Genomic DNA, 13,728 nt, shown 5'->3' on the forward strand with positions numbered 1-13,728 from the left:
AAATCCACGCACACGCAAACGCAAACGCAGTGGCGACTGAGATACAGATTCGAATTTCGAGTAGAACGAGAAACAAGTTTCGAACGCCTTATCAGAGTGTCTTTGCATATTAAACGATCCGCTGGCTACCTAAAAACACAAATCGGAATCCGAATCCGAATCGGAAAGCGAATCCAAATCCAAATCGGAGTCGAAATCCATATTTAAACGAAAATTAAAATTCGCTGAACAGCGAAGAGATCGACAGATCGTTCGTTACTCAATCGATTTTTAATTTCAAAATGAAATAAATCAAAATTAAGAAAAAACAGCGCAGCCAAAAAGACGCTCGAAAAAAAAGAAAAAGAGAATCAGAGAAAAAATACGAAACAAATTAACATTCGCTTGCCCGCCATTCGATTTGATATATTAAACTCAAAATGTATATTTCATCATTAAAAATCAAGAAAAAGGCGCAACAAAAAGCGAGCGCTAAAAGCGAAGAACGAAAATGTTGGAAAAGATTGAAACTAGTTTTACAGGTAAGCCCGAGACTGAGACTCCGACGAGATGGAGTTGAGATCGGATCAGATGCGACGAGATTCGTCCATCGTCATTGGGCCTCGCGGCCTCTCTTTCGCACTCGCACACTTGAGCGATGCAGCCATCTCTGTCGCTCCGTCGCTCGTATGATAAATAACAAATCAAACGCTAAAATGTCGGTAATGTATGTGGCATGTCAGGGGTTCTCCTAATTTATGGCCTGGATCAATAAGAATAACGCCCCAATCAGTGACTATAAATTAACGCAAAGACAAAATCGAAAACGAAAACGAGAATGAAAAAAGCGTACACTTACTTATACGACTTCAAAAACGTCGATGGCTGAGAATGTTTGGCGGCTGTTATGCATTTCATTTCGATCCGATCCCCGATGCCCCCGGATCAGAGTTATTTCGGCCTTTTCAACCCGCCACTCGAGTTTGAGCGCCAAAAGCCGCGATCCGGAATGTCGTTGACTCAGGAGGCACCTGGAAACGGAGGGCGATATCGAAAATATATATCAAGTCGTGACAAAGAATATCTCGAAACGTTTAAGGGCATTCCGTATTCTGCTTTGAGCGGATAAGATTCCAATTAAAAGTAAATTAATGTTAATATATTTCGTATTATTTTAAATATAACATTTCTCAAATACATAAAACATAGCCTCTTAAGATATAAAAAATAAATGTTGTTATTATTTGTTCAATTTATTAATCTGCTTTCTACAGTTAAGATTCCAGGTAAAAATATTGTAATGTTTATATCTGCCTTTTATGATAACAATAATATTTCTCAAGTACATAAAACATAGTCTCTTGGGTTAGATATAAAAAATAAGTCGTTAAATGTATTAAAAGGTTATTCAGTTAAGATTTCAAGGTAAAATAGTGTAATATTAACATATTCCTTATTATGTAAAGAATAATATAATAATATATATATGTAATAATGATATACAAAACAAATTCTCTTAAGTTATTTATATAAAGATATATAAACTAAGTTTTCTGCCAGTTGTCAAATTAACTAAACAACAGATCTTTTTATTAAATAAGTAAATCAGAATTTTTATAATTAATTCATATTGCAGTAGCCTTCCGATTGAAAATAATAATAAATCCTAAACAAGCTAATTAATCAACGCTGTGTTATATCCGCAAGGTGGACTACAGAGGCTGAGCGATTAATTAAGTGGCGTACCACGACTTTCATCACTCGTACACCTGGCGAGTGCAGTTTCCCCAACCGAAAGCCAACCCAAATCGACCCAACCCAAAGTTGAGGAACTAACCCAACCCATTTGGCGCTGTTCCGCGACGAAGTTAAGGAATAATAAACTGGCGACTCTCTATTGAATTGCACATGGGGCCAGTGGGACAAAATGAAATTATCAAAGCGCAACTGACAACTGCCAGGAAAACTGACGTGGACACGGATACCGTTACACACTATACAAATGTCGCCGACACCGCACACGCACTTTGACACACGCACTTTTCCGAACAGGTGGAAAAGCCAGGTGCGTTCGGGGGCGAGAACCAGTGATGGTAACTATGTATCTAGGTAGCCTATATTTTTATCTGTGGACTTAACAGTAGCAAAAAATGTGAATACAAAAGGAAATAAAAATGTTATTTTTATTTATTTTATATTTCAAAATGATATTTTTCTAACTATAAAGAAAATGGATGAACGAACTCTGACTGAAGTTACGGAATAACTCTTTATTTGCTTATTTTAAACATATTTGATTCTTTAAGGGTTCGAAAATAAATTAGTGCCCTTAAAAATATTGTTTTGGTTTGTTTTCTATAAAATAAACACTTTTTTCTAAAGCAACTTTGCCATCACTGGCGAGGACTTCGTTGTAAGTGGCTCGGCGCACCACCAGATGATGTATGAATTGCTTTGAATTTAGTTGTCAAAGCCCTGTTCGGTTGAATGGGGTGCAGGGATATCAGAGCGCTTCATAAATTGTTAAAATGTGTCAGAATTGCACAAAACGCGGCATAAAGTGCGGAACAAAAACGCCAGCAGAAAAAAGTAAACTATAGCCGGTTGACAGCAGAGTTGGCAACAAAAGCGGGGACAACTGACAACGCAGAGGAAAAGTCTACAACAGGAAAGGGCAGAGGCAAAATCAAAATCAAAACAATTGCCGTACAAAAGCGAAATGTGTTCGAACAGAAAGAGAGAGGAATTATTTTTTCAGTGAGCGATGGACTTGAAGGAAAATAGATTTATATAAGGTTTTTAAATTTCCAACTTATCGTTTTCATTACGAGGAACCAATAAAAAAACAATACGTTGAAATGCAGAAACCAACTTAACAAATTTAAAAAATTAGAATCTAATTAGAATGAGAAATTATTTTATAAATTTTATAAACCCAGCATTTATAGGGATAGCCCTCACAATATCCTCTTTGCGATTTTTCAGTTCTTAGATAAAAACATAAGTATCATCGTTTTTTATTCAATATACAACAATAACATAATTTAAACCGTATTAGACACTTTTTAAGATTTCCTTACCTTCAAAATTAATTTACCAAGAAGTAAGGAGGTACTTCCTCAATTTCTTCACCACTTTTGAATTGGATAATTTTTTAAACTGCGTTTACCACTGTGCCACATCATTAGACACTCGTATCGGACTTCGCCGTCGATGTTGCATGTTGCAGTTGCCTTTTGCCATCGTCGCGATTTGTTGGCAAGTCGGAAAATGCATGTATCCAACAAATGACACCTTCATGTGCATTGGCAGCAATCTTCGCCTGGGAGCCACCGCGCCTTTCCACACTCCACACTCCAACTGCTGAGCTGAGCTGAGCTCTCCACTCCCCAGAGGCAGCCTCATAACTTGGCCAACGGACTTGGCCCCGACGCGTTGCCAATTTGGTTGCCCGCTGCAGTTGCAGTTGCCCGCGCAACTGAAAATGTTGCCGCATTGTCTTGGCGGACATTTCAATGCTTCCTCCATGTGCGAAGTTGCATGTTTCCAAACCACGCCAAATCGATCCGAAACGAAAATAAAAACAGCCTTTTCGCTGGCTGCCTTTTAAGGCCGACACTTTTGCTCATTTGGCCGTCCGTCCGTCCATCCGTCCTACCACTTCCCCCTCGGCGACGCCTTTTGGCCCAAAGAGCGCGAATTAACCTGTTGAGTTGCGGCTGAATGCGGCAAAGTGTTCGATGCAACTTCTGGCCAAAAGGAAAAAAATGCAGCTGCTCTGCGTTGGCGTTGGCGTTGCCATTTGCCAGTTGACGTTTATGTGCATATATGGAGCACACATGGGCATGTCCTGTCAAAACAGGAGCCAAAGCGCTCTAAAATCCAGTGGGGATAGATTCCCCGAATAGCTTAGATTATAATCATTTGAATCTATTTAATATTATGTATATGATATACTTTTTCAGTTTGTTTTTTTTTAGGAACTGAAACAAATTATAACCGTCTAAAGGCTTTAACTTTATTTTATACTTATATATAACATATTATTTTATCTTTTTCTAGGTATTTGCTTTTCTTTGCAATGGCTTCCTTATTTTTTAAAAAAATATGCACATTAAAAAGCTTTAAAATTTAATAAAATGCATCTTCTTGATGTGATAATCGGTTGTTCTATCCACAAATCTTTTTATGCACAAAAATGAAGTGGAATCAATTATTTCACACAGCCGGCGACAGAACCGCATTGTTGAGTGCACTTAAAGCTGATATCGCGGATTTTCCAGACAATTGTGTGTAATAATTAAAATATTTGTGCAACCTAATGAATTTGTTTACATGATCGCTCAGTGCAATTTTTCATGCGAGTGGAAAATCCAGTAAATCTACTGAAAAGCTCTATGCAAAAGCGGGGAAGAAAAGCCATTTAAATCACACGGGGAAAAATGTGGACGGAAACCAGTTTGGTGATTAATCATGCGAGAGCGAGCGGGATGGCCGGCGAATTTGAGCGCGCGAAACAAATGTCAGAGGCAGCGAACATCAATCTCCAGCGGTGCTGGCCAGCTTGGGCTATAGACTATAGCTGCATATAGCCGCCAAGCCACCGATCCGATACGATCCGATCCGAAGCGATCCGATCCGATCCGATCCGAGCCACATGGCAACCATTTGGCCATTCGGCCAGTCTGGCCAACGAGTTCTTTGGTGGCCACAAAAGGAAAAGCGCTCGCGCCTCCGGCAATTTGCAGGGAGCGAGGCAAGAGTGCTGGGAAAACCGGCTAAAAGGTGGCCAAATGCGTTTTGGCCATCGCCGCTGTTACTGTTGTTGTTGCTGTTGTTGCTGTTGTTGTTTTGGTTCTGGCTGGTTGAGAAACTACAGTTGGGTTCATAACCTCATTCCGAATTGGCCAACAGGTGCGACACAAATCGTGTCCACGTATGGCGCTGTAATGCGAGATGATGCCACTTTGAGTTGCATGCACCGGGTTAAGTGAAAAGTATAAATAACCCAGGCAGTTAGACGAAAAAATGGACTTTGACAATAAATATAAGAAAGGTTTAAAGACCGTTAAGCTATCTCATATATTCATACATTTAGCACAACATAACTTATATATAATAAGGAAATAAGATCAATTAGTTTAATTCCACGGCAAAGTACATAAGTTACTCAATTATAAGAATAGATGTTGGATCATAATATGAACTTCATATTCTAAAGTAAACTAAAACACATGTGTGTAGATATTTTCAGCTTTTGTAGATGAAAAAGAAAATATAAAAAAAGCTATTGTTTTTAAGGTCCGTATATTACCGTAATTATATTAATTCCCCAATGAAATTAACAGAAACTATTTGTAATCAAAATAAAGACCTGTTCCGATTATTCAACTTAGATATTTATAACTGAATTAAATGCAACCGAGCCCTAATACAGAAATAATCGTTTTTCAAAGCGAGCTCAACGCTCGATGATAACAATTTATGCGCGAATAAAATTAAATTAAATAAAAATGCAATTATTAGTCAACGCCCAATTTTAATGCCTGCACACAGACTAGCAACTCGCTGCAAAGCATTCGATGTGTTTGAAAAATGCACAACAATTAATTTTCAATAAAAAATGGATATGGTTGAAAAAAAAAAGAAGGCAGTGGCAAGTCAGCCGCGTTTTGCATATGTGGCATGTTTAAATAGAACGGCAATATCAACAACGGCTGCATAAAAGCGCATAACAAGTGGGGAAAAATAATGAAAAATATAAAGAGTCGGAAAAAACAGAAATCAAATCGAATGAAAAACGATAAAAATCGCACAACTGTCCAACGGCCGCCTGAGGCCGAATGCAAAATGCTTCGATTTGAAATGTTGCAACAATAATTGTCACAAATTGAACTCATGTCATGATTTGCGACGACGACGACTGTACACCTGATCAATTCGCGGGTTAGAGGGGCAAGTGGCAAGTAGGGATTCGAGTGCAACCAGACGTGAGTCGGGGAAATTCGATTGTCTGACAGGTGCAATTTAGCCGAGGTCTCTGCGATAAAAAATACCAATGCCGGCAATTGCACTTTGATTGGTTTTCATTTAATGAGAGCAACTATACGGATTCCTAATGGGACGTGACGGATTATCCCCTGACGGAAATTGCCTCTGAATGGAAATAAGTTCATTATAGGTTTTGTAATAATAGTTAGGGAAATATAAATAATACGCAGTATGGCAGGAAAATAATAAGGACTAAAAACACATACATAAATGATTTAATAGCCTTGCAAATTATTATTTGAATAGAATCAATCAAATATAGAAACTCAGCTTTAAGCCAATTATTCATTATTATTGCATTTATTATTTGTGCTTATTCTTCTTTTAATTTTAAGGAATAAATACATATGCATATTTAAATTATTTTTAAGCCTTGAAGTACTTGGGTAGATACCATGCAAAAAATAAAACCATATTATGTAAGAAGATCCAACCGAATGTAAAAGCCTATTGTATTTTACCTACAATTTTTAATTTGATGTAGTAAAATAAAACACATTTTTTTATGGAGATTATTAGATTATCAGAAAGGCGTTGGCAAATATTTACGCTTCGCTTTGTGATTACCCGTGTCATTGAGATTAGTGGTTCGATTAAATTCCCGTTCTAATTAAAAACACGATCAAATATTGTTAATGGGATCACGATCGGGCGAGTGACGTTTTACGATTTCATTAGCCTTATCTCGGTGCGCCTTTGATAGAATCGCATATTTGGCTGGGTGTGTAAATATTTTGGCAAACACATGCCAGGCTCAAATAGGCCATAATGGACGCTTTATGATTTTCTAAACTCTGTGTAAATATTGCAACCGGAAGGCGGCCATAAAGCGCGCCACCAGCTGGCCAAGAGTAAACACACACGCTCCGCCCGATTTTCAGTTAATTAAAAGACCGGGAGCGTTGCGAAACCGTCGAGAAAGTGCTCCACTCGGGTTTCAGGCCCTCGCAGATCGGCAAACAATTGGACTGGCTGGCTAATTGGCTGCCCCAAAAAGCGATCCACACTCCACTGCCACCCGCCTCTTTTCTCCAGCAGAAATCACCTTCTCGGCGATAGCGATAGTTCATTTCTTAATTGTTCTGCCGCCGCCGCCGCAGCAGACAAACAATAATTGCTCCCCTTCTTGGGGCTGGAGATAAAAATGTATCCGGTTGATAAAGTTTGCGGAAGGGGGAGAACCGAACCAACAGTGTGTTTGCTCCTCGCCGAGGGATTTTCACAAACAAATGGAAATGTGGAAATTTATTGAGTCTCGAGTTCAAAAGCATTGCTGAGCACATTTCCTCAATTCCGATTGACAATTAAATATGTATTACGAATTAGCCAGCGCGATTCTCGCTCTGTTTCTGTTTCACTTCATAAGTAATCATCGCGGGTCTGGGAAATCTTAACCCAGCCCCCATAACTCTCGGCGAGATCAAAGAGGGCGACAATAATGTTTCGTACCCCTTCCGATTCAAGTGCTTCGATGCCTCGCTCGATGCCCAGAGCACTTGAGATCCGAGAATTAGGTTTAGATTTGTCACTGTTTAGTCTGGCCCTCTAAGTGGTTATTTGTTTACCGATCGCAGCAGTGGCAGAGAATTTCCCACAGTGTCGGAAAGTTAGCCACCAATGCCCCACCGAATGGAAACCCACTTAATTATGAGCAACACAATTTGGGTTTGGCCTGCCGTAAGATTTGCATAATGCCAGATTTCCTTCGCCTTTCCGTATAAACAATAAGCCAACTCGCTCGGCTGCCACTCCCCTGCACTTGCAGGCCGCCAGCTCTCGGCTCCTCGGGCTCTGTGCCTCGAATGTTGTGGCAAAATTATGTAGCACGTCCACTGCTGAATATGTTCAAAAAATATTATGCACGACAAGTTACATGCATCAAACTGCGCCTGCTGAATTTCCCGCCGCAGCCGCAGCCGCAGCAGCCTTCCAAAAAACGACAAACGAATGCCATAAAATCAAAGCACAGCCAAGAAGGCGGTTGCTCCGCAGAACGGTGATGGTCTTGGGCCAAAGGCAGGGGCTTTCTGCTGGAGGAGGGGATGGGAGGAGGGGCTGGGGCAGCCACACACAAGCTCTCTGGGATCGAACACCCAGCGGCCATCGCAGAGCCAGGCAACCTGTTGCACGTCCGACGCACACTCACGTGGCACATACTCGTACGTCTTGCGGAGTGCATTTCATTAAAGCCACCCCGACCAACAAAGTTGTCTGCAGCCAAATGAGTTTAATAAAAAATAACAAAAATAAACTTTACTTAGCCAACGCATCGATGGTTTTTACCCCTGACTTTTTTGTTAAATCGTTGTAAGCATTTTATTTTAAATATATTTAAAGTAAATGTACAACAAGTTCTGTAACTCCCAGAATGGAAATGATTACAAAAATATACAGTACTGCCGTGGAATATTTAACATAAACATATATTATACATAATATAATAATATTATTACTCATAATGATTTTTGTTAAACATGGCGGTTTATACAACAAACCTCGTGGTTGAATTTGGCATCAATATAAAAATAAAAATTTGAGGTATAGGTATGTCGAGTCTTACAGATTATATTGAATAAAATTATATCATTGTCAAAACTTTAAGGATAACTAATAATACAAATAAACATGTAGTAACTCTACAAAAAATTTTAGACAATTTTATTACAGGTAATTGTAAACCATATATCGTAATTTTTGTTTGTTTACTAATCTCCGCTTATAAGTCTTGTTTAAGCCACTTATTTACGAGTTACCAAACAACCTGCGGTTGACCATTTGGCCGGGTGCAACCGCTCCTTTCCGCCATCCAGAGAACCATTTGCACTTTAGCCCGCCGCAACAGGCCGAGAAAGCCAAGGTGAGAGAGAAGGGGAAAGGGGGTGAAGGGGAAGGGGAAAGAGGGGATTGGGGATAGGGGAGATCTCCTCACGGGTGTCGCATTGTTTCGGTGGCATTGTCCGAATCAATTGTGGGAACGCACTGGAATAATCCCGAGTGGGTGGGGAAGGGGAGGGGGCATCTATGTGTGTGCCGAGTGGGTGCTCCAATGCCGGGTGGGTGGCAGTGGCCGCGCGACGTTTGTCGCTGTCAATTAAAGCCGCCACACTGCAGCAGCAACAGCAACAAAAGTAACAACAGCAACACTGCAGCATGCTGCATGCAGCACTGCAGGAACTGGAACTTGTTGCACAAGTTGCACTCGCCGGTGCAGTGGATGTTGCAGCGCGCGGCTGTCGAAGGCTGTGCCAGTTTTCTATGCCTCGCTGGCATTTTTTGACACTCACAGCTGCTTCTTGCCCCTTTCCCCTCTCCCTCCCCCTTCCCCTTCCACTTCCCTCGGAGTCCTTCCACTGGAGGAGCCCTTCCGCTCCGCGCTTTGGATCACAGCAGCTGCATTGTCCGCTATTGACCAACTTTGGTGGCAGCCCTTCGGCCCGAGGGCCGACTAACTGGGCTCCGTTTCCCTTTCTGATATCGGCTTTCTGTCAGTGATATATCGACAGTGGCTGCTGAGCCAACCGACTGCAGTTTCAAAGCCCTGCAACGAGGTGTTGCATTTTCGAGGGGCCAAAGTATGTGGCTCAAGCTGCCCATGAGCTTTAATATTATTTGAATGATTTAAGAGGGTGTTTCATAAGCATATTAAATATAATATATCAGTTAATCAAAGTAGGTGATTTTAATGAGCATATCTTAATATATTTTTTAAATATTTTAGAATAAAAAATTTAAAAATAACAAAAGAAATTAAATGTCTGAAGCTACTCATTTTAGAAATAACAAATTAATTTTATTTTTCTAACTTGTAAATAAAGTAGGTATTAAAGCAACTTGGCTTTGAACTTACATATAAATACCAACTACTTCTTGGTTTTATTATATCATTTAGTAGTTTTAAGAGCTAAATATTGATTAAAGATTGTAATAACAAAGAAATTTAAAATATATAAATGTACCTATTTTGCAACTTGATAATTGTTTGATATTGCCCAGTGTTATATTCAACCTGTATTAAAAATAGAAGTGTTTTTTTTGTTCTGGCATATGTACAGTTGTCATATGCTATTATTATTTCTGTATCGATTTTTGGATGGTAAAATGAGTCACAGGAAATTCGGTTCGTTGTTCACCAATGCAATGCCTTGATTCCAATCCGATGATAAATAGACCGCAGCATCTCTTAGATCGATGCCTTTGTTTCGCAGCTTGAGGTACTCCCAATAAAAGTAAAGTGCTCGCCGTGATGCGATGTTGAAATGCTGAAATGAGCTCCCATCTGATGCACCTACTTTAGCACCCGCGATCGGAGGAGTGAATCTCGCGGGGCAGCCACCAAGTGCGATCACGATCATCATCGTCCACTCGAATATATATCCTCCGTGGAGGCATCCGAGCAATCAGTCCGCCGATGATATAAATTTATGTGCTCCAATGCAGAGTCCCCGCATGGGATCTTGGCTAAGGGCCGTGGAATGCGCCGTGTCCATCATGTCCGTCTCCAACTGCGAGGGGCACCTTCGGCGCTTCTCGGCCGAGGTGGTGGCAAGTGGTGGCAATGATGGCAGCAGTGGCTCAACTGTCAAGTTTCCCCGCTTTCCCGCCTTTTCCACTCGCTGTGCTGCCCTGCGTTGATTCGTCGTAATTCATGCGGAGCCATCATCTGGGATTCCTCGATTCTTCTTCTGTGCCCGAGTATAGTATGTGTCTTTGTGTGGAGCAGCTTCCATGTTTATGGCTGCCACTGACAGCGAAGACAAAGATGATGATAATGATGTTGCCACAATCCCTCTCCCTCACTTCGATTGCGTGCTGGCAGTCCAATCCCGTGGAAGCGACCAAGAGTCGAAAGCCGAGACTTTACCTGAGCATCAATCGGCCATAAATTAGCATTTGAGTAAATTGGTTAAATTCGTTATTCGGAATTAGGCCCCAATGAGCTGCCGGGTCCCCACTCATTTCCACTGCCATGTGAGAGTCGAACCCCAATCCCAGTGCCCAATCCCCAATCCCCAATCCCGAATCGCAGTTCCCCAATCCCCCGCGAAGCCAACTTGTTTATTTTGCATTTCTCATCGCATTTTTATGTTTAATTTTACTGCATTGATTGATTTATTTTTACTGTACGCCGCCTAATGGTGGAAATCTTTTGCAGACTTGCAATCACTTTGCGCTTAGCCACGGCGATTTGAAAAATTACGGCAATTAATGGAGCTGTGAAAGCTTCTCGAGGCAGAAAAATTCGAATCGCAATGGCTTTCTATCGGCAGATGGCCGATTAATTTATCGGCGAATGAATTTCAATTTCGGTATAGAGATATTTTAAGTTCAATTAAATTTGATCTAAACCCATTTGTTCTTCATAAATTGTTTAAAGAACTTGTTTCGCACTACAAACCGAAAGTTAAACAGCCTTGCTAAAGATATATTTCCTCCAGTTGATCACCGCCCATAATTTTCAAGCAAAGTCCTATTCAAAAAGTTGCCGACAATTCCACTACGAAAACTTTCAAAAAGTGAATAATAAATCCATAAACATTGGAAAAATGCATTCATAAAGACGTTGAACTCTTGAACTCCCCTCGAAGTCGAGTTTCATGAAAAGTGAGAGGGGGAAAAGGGGCATTAACGAACTAACCAATCTTGACATGAGCCAAACGATAACAGTTCAAGTTCTCCAAACTGGAATAAATAAACTTGAAGAAATCAATTTTTGGGAACGGAAATGTTTTCCGAAAACGAAGAGATTTTAAAGCGTCTGGGATTTAAATTACCCCGAACTCTATAAATCAATCGAATTTATTGACCAATGACAAACTGGACAAAATGAGACGAGAGCGAACGAGAGGGCCAGACGGCTGGGGGCTGCGAGAGTGACAGAGCGAGAAGAACAATGCAAACGAAATTCAAATTAAAATGACCAAACAAAAACAAACGAAAGGCATTAAGGAACCATGAAGATTAAGCATTTTTTGGACGGGGGAAGTCGGAGATGATGGCGGAGGTGGCTGGCCAAGACGAGGACCAAAAATCGATTAAAACGAAGCGAAATGGACGAATGGAATGTCAAATGGAGACCCGCAACCAGAACTGTTCCAGGCCATAAAAACGATAAAACAAAACAGAGTCAAGTAGTAAAAAGACACCTGAAATACCCTAAATAATGTAAATGAAATGCTTGGCCAATTTATGCATAGGTACTTAACTATTTTGTGCTCTATACAAAACAAGGGACATTTAATTTTGATTTACAATTAAACAAAACAACAACAATTTTTTTTAAATATTACTAAAGCAAGATTTATAGTATGGTTGTTTTTGAAAAAAAAATTTAGATTTATATATCCGAATAAAATGATGTTTATTCCATCTCCAATAATCAATTTGTTACCTTTCTAGATGTACTATTTGTTGTTTTGTTATTTTGCAGGTAACTTTATGCAACTAAAAATACAATTTCAATAAACGAACATATACATTTTAACCTCTTAAAAACCATTCCTTGTTTATCATCCATTTCCTTTATTCAACAAATTTATTAAAACAACATCCTTTTTTCTCTATTTTCTTTTAAAAAATTCTAACCATGTCTTCCATAAAATATCTGTGATACCCCCTAATAGGGTATTTAAAAAGCAGAGGAAACCAATTCAAATAATTCCCTCGACCGGTGGAGAGCATCACCTCACCTCAGCGCAGCTTTGTCTGTCTATGCCACAAATCAAACGAGACGAAGGATGCAAACTGGAACGACGACTGTCTCCGTCTCTGTCCCGTCCGGTGCCCCGTCTCTTTCTCCGCCTTGGACCCCACCAGAGCCCGTCTCTTTCTCACTCGGAGGTGGAACCGCAGATCGATCCGCTGCAGGGCGTCCAACAGCAGCGTCATAATCACACGGCTGCATTCGCATTTGGGGTGGGGTAAATGAGTGGTTAGGAGGGGATTCGAGGGGGGTTCTGGGGGCTCGGAGCCCTCCTCCAGCTCCTCGATAATTATGACGGGAAATAAATTGTGTATGATTGCTTGATTGGCGATTTATTGACTCACATTATTGGAAGCTGCCGTCGCCATCATCCTGGGTCCAAGTATCCGTGAGTCGGAGTCGCAGTCGCAGTCCGGGCTCCAAGCTCCCAATGCGAGTGCATCCATGAGTGTTCATAATCGATGCGGGTTTGACAGCGTATTTATTACCGAATGCGTATAATAATTCTCCTTTTCTTCTGCTAAGCCACGGCCAGGGAGACAGTAATAGGATGATGATTGAAATGGCAAATGTATCTCAAAACCGGAAGCTATTAAGTTGGTACATCTTAAATGGTTAAGTGGTATACCAAAAATAGTAAGTCCAATGGGAAGTACTTTTTGAGTTTGAAAATCGTTAAAAGATCTGTTGCTTTCGCGTTTAGGAAAACCATTTGTACATCCTTTTCTTAAATAATTGCGTTCACTGAAATTAGTTAGGATAAAAGGAGAAAATTAAAAAACCTCAGCTAACTTCATTTTGTGTTACGCAAATTCAAACCAACATTCGACTTTCACAATATCTAAGTAAAGCCAATTAGCACTTTCTTTGTTCATAGTTTTTTAAATTTAATAAAGATGTAATTTTCCCTACCATTAGATACCCTCGAGGGACTAATTAAATTTGAAAATTTCATATTTTTTCCCAGAACTCAAGCCATAAAAAATCATTACCGTGCC

Source organism: Drosophila ficusphila, unplaced genomic scaffold (assembly GCF_018152265.1).
Source record: "Drosophila ficusphila isolate 14025-0441.05 unplaced genomic scaffold, ASM1815226v1 contig_607, whole genome shotgun sequence".
Lineage (NCBI taxonomy): Eukaryota > Metazoa > Arthropoda > Insecta > Diptera > Drosophilidae > Drosophila > Drosophila ficusphila.